We start from the raw sequence: 4,166 nt of genomic DNA, 5'->3' as shown, positions 1-4,166 counted from the left end.
TACAGTAGTGTTTTTGCAATGAAAGGGATGTTTACATTTTCGAATACTCAGGGAGAAAGGAAACGATTGGTATTCACAGAAGTTGTAGATATTAAAGTTTTTATTATTATTATTATTATTATTATTATTATTATTATTATTATTATTATTATTATTGTTGTTGTTGTTGTTGTTGTTGTTGTTGTTGTTGTTGTTAAACTTGGTACTTATTGAATTAGTTTCTCTTGCCGAACCACTAAGTTACGGGAACATAAACACACCATCGCCGGTTGTCAAGTGGCGGGAGATGGAACACAAACACACACACACGGATGGGTGGACATCTTTCAGATACCGTCAACTAAATCCACACTCAAGGCTTTAGTCGACCCGAGGCTATATTAGAAGACACTTGCCTAAGTGCCTCACAGTGAGATCGAACACGGAATCATGTGATTGGGAAGTAAGTTTCTTACCACTCAGCCACATCAGTGCCTATATATACATGCATACATATATACATGTGTATATACATGTGTATATACATACATATGCACATGCATAAATCTGCACACTCACACATATATGAACATACACACACACACATATATGTATATACATATATGTATGCACGCCAACATATTCTATTTCAGAGTGACTAAATATTATTCACCACCTTAGTCCAAATCGTAAAGAAAATGAATGAATTTAATTTGATCTGTCGACTTATGCACTAATTCATTCTTGTGAATTTTTTCAACGCAGACCAGTCTGATACAACAGGAATAACTTCTGACGTCAAAAGCTTTTTGCTTTCGTGAAAACGCAGCGAGTTCAGTTATAATTAATTCATGCCTGAATGAAAACGTCCCACTTTTTTTCACATCCTACACATTTTTTGTGTTATTTTCCAAACCAACCAAACAAAAAAGGGATCAATAACAAAGCAACAGAATACACATGGTTCAATATGATTCCACAGTTGCAAAGAGGGCTATTCGCCATTTCAATTTGGGGTTTCTAGTTGGCCAAATCACCGAGTCCATTAAGCCATTTCTATCCATTCTTTATAGACTCCGATCGCTTCGACAAATTTTCTGTCGGTTTCATTTTCATGACTATCATTGGTAGTACAGTTAACAATCCTACATTTCGCAACTCTGTTTTGGTAGATCTTTTATATTCTTCGTATTTTCTGATCCCAATCTAATGAACTTTATCATCAAACATAGCTTTTTTGTTTTCAATTTTGCTGACAATTTCTGTCTTGGTTTCAAATGGAACAAAGGTCAGTCACCACGTAAGACTATTAATGTTTAAAGAACGCAATTTCAAACACTATTAGTCATTCCTTTCTTTTCAATTCGTTGGTTTATACAATCGATATAAACAAGCAATAGACCGAATGAATGAAACTGTGGTTTCGTTTCGAGTAATATGAAGCATTTTACATATAATTAATTAAATATATAGGACCCTATATACTTTTAACTTAGAGGTGTATTGTGTACTTTAATAATACGTACATACATATTTACATACTTATATACATACGTATAGATACATATATACGTACATGAATACAGTTAGACTGATCTACAAACACACAAATAAATAAGCAGACAGATTGATACGTATACACACACACAACTTAATATAAAGAGCTAGGTGCAATGTAATGCCACAAAGAAAAAATACAATCGATACTGAACGTGACTAAGGGTGGTCAAGACACATACGTTATTAGAAATAAGTTAAAATGCTCTTAACGCTGTAAGAAAAACACTTAAATGTATAAATATATGCTGACAGAGGCTGCAATCGCCCCAAACACCCACTCGAGGATTCCTTAGATTGAACGTCCAGTTTCGGCTATTTCCGTAGCCTTCACCAGTAAGGACTGCACATTCGGCAGATTTCAGGCCAATCTTGACACCCTTAGTTATGTTCAGCAGTGACGGTTGTATTTTTCCTTTATGGTATCACATTGCGCTAGCTGTTTATATTAATTATTGTATACACATCATATATATATATATATATATATATCCTTTACGTTCATGTACGGGAAACATTTCTGAGTACGTGTATAAAAGCTCCTGATTTATTATGCCGTCTACAACCTAATGATACCAACTCGCAATAGAAGTTTTATGGGGTTGTACCGAGCCGCGCCGATATAATATGGGATTAACATAGTAATAATAATAATAATCCATGGATGGTGTTTATAAATATTTTAATGCATCGTTACACGCGTTTTCACAAATCATGTTTCTTACGATCATAGTCCGTATTCCTGGGATGATTACAATACAGTCCATAGTATCCTTGGACATTGTGTGGATCATATTCATGTGTTCATTTCCATGGATACTACGGGCAGTACAGTAACCATTCCAGGAATACGGACTATGATCGTAAGAAACATGCAATCTGAGGAAACGTGCGTAGCGATGCATTAAAATATCTATAAATTCCATCCATGGATTATTACTATTACTGTGTGTGTGTGTGTGTGTATGTGTGTGTGTGTGTGTGTGTGTGTGTGTGTGTGTGTGTGTGTGTGTGTGTGTGTGTGTGTGCGTGTATGTATGTATGTATGTATGTATGTATGTATGTATAAAGTAAGAGGAGGGATATAATATCCAAGCAGATACCGAATTTCCCTGAGTAAAATGCCAAGGCCGGTTCCTTCAGATGATGCGTTTTTGGTAAACTTCTTTTCGCTCCCAACCGATGTTACAGTTTATTTCCTGGCTACATAGAGTGTAAAATACATTATTGATAAGGAGAATAAAGAATTTTAAATTCAAACTTTTTGTTTAAGTCCAGTTAGTTTGTTCATAATAACTGTCCGACACGTGTTTCGATCACGCTAACTGCATATTGTTGCATATTTATATGCAGCGATTCATGCATTTATAGTACGATCTTTTCAGGGCATATATAAGTATGACATTGTTCGAAGAGGAATTTTCCTCTGCTATTAGTTTTATTATTATTGGATCAAACGTAGACCGAGAAAGGGCGCTTGGCACCTCGAGTGCCGCCAAGCTCTCACCGCCCTCAGTCAGGCGGGCAGTGCGATCGTTAGTAGCTCCACTCTAGTGTTCTATAGAGGGTTAGTGGGAGAAAAGTGCGACGACGTTCTCGGGAAAATTCTAGGCGTCGAGGATGATCAGCTAAACAGTCTGTTCAGGAGAACTTTCGGGCCGGGGCCCATGGATAATTTCCAAAGGTCCCTCGCCTGGCAGTGCTACCGAGGTGCGCTACCTGTTCGAGATAAACTCTACCGACACGGAAGTGCGTCAACCGGGCCTGCCCGAGGTGCGCTCAGGACGACGAAACCGTTCTGCACGCACTCATCCAGTGCCCGAGCATTGCTGACCTGTGGGTCTATATCAAACAGCTACTGTCACGTGTAGGACGGATCCGGCTATCAGCTGGATCCATCGTGAGAATTGACCCACCGACCTCCTTTAACCAGGAGGGCAGGGCAATTTTCCTATGCCTAGTGGCTGTAGCGAAAGAGGTGATATGGTGGACCCGTTTGAAAGGGCTAAAGACAGACACTTTCCTCTTTGGCCAAGGCCTCATCAACTTTTTCAAGTTCCACTTGAAAAGGAAGATGAGAGTAGAGAGGGAAGTGCTGTCTCATAGCAAATTCGTTGAAAGATGGGTGACTGTTGGAAGAATGGCCAGTATAAACGGACCAATTCTGAGAATACACTTGTAAAAAAAAAAAAAAAAAAGAGGAAATAAAAAGGTAATGTAAAAGGAGAAAGGGCTCTATACCCCTTTCTTATTTTTTCTGACCAGGCTCCCGTGGTTTTATGGGTTTTTCCACGTGTAACCTTTCCTTTTTCGAAGCGCCTCCCCCTTTGGGAGTTCTACTTATTTATTTATCTATTTATTTATCTATTTATTTATTATATCCTTCTCCGTTTTCTTCCTCTGTTTAGACGAACTTTCCTACCTTTTCGGACAAAACCTTTTGTAACCTTCGTCCTGTCTTTGTCCTTACATGTTTTTAATTGATATTAGCCCTTGTGGCCAATAAAACGAATTAATTATTATTATTATTATCATTATTATTATTATTAGTAGTAGTAGTAGTAGTAGTAGCAGTAGTAGTAGTAGTAGTAGTAGTAGTAGTAGTAGTAGTAGTGAATCATGACATTCTT

This window comes from Octopus bimaculoides, chromosome 3 (assembly GCF_046866305.1).
Source record: "Octopus bimaculoides isolate indiv1 chromosome 3, ASM4686630v1, whole genome shotgun sequence".
In the NCBI taxonomy this organism is placed as follows: Eukaryota; Metazoa; Mollusca; class Cephalopoda; order Octopoda; family Octopodidae; genus Octopus; species Octopus bimaculoides.
Note: the sequence above shows the minus strand (reverse complement) of the source record.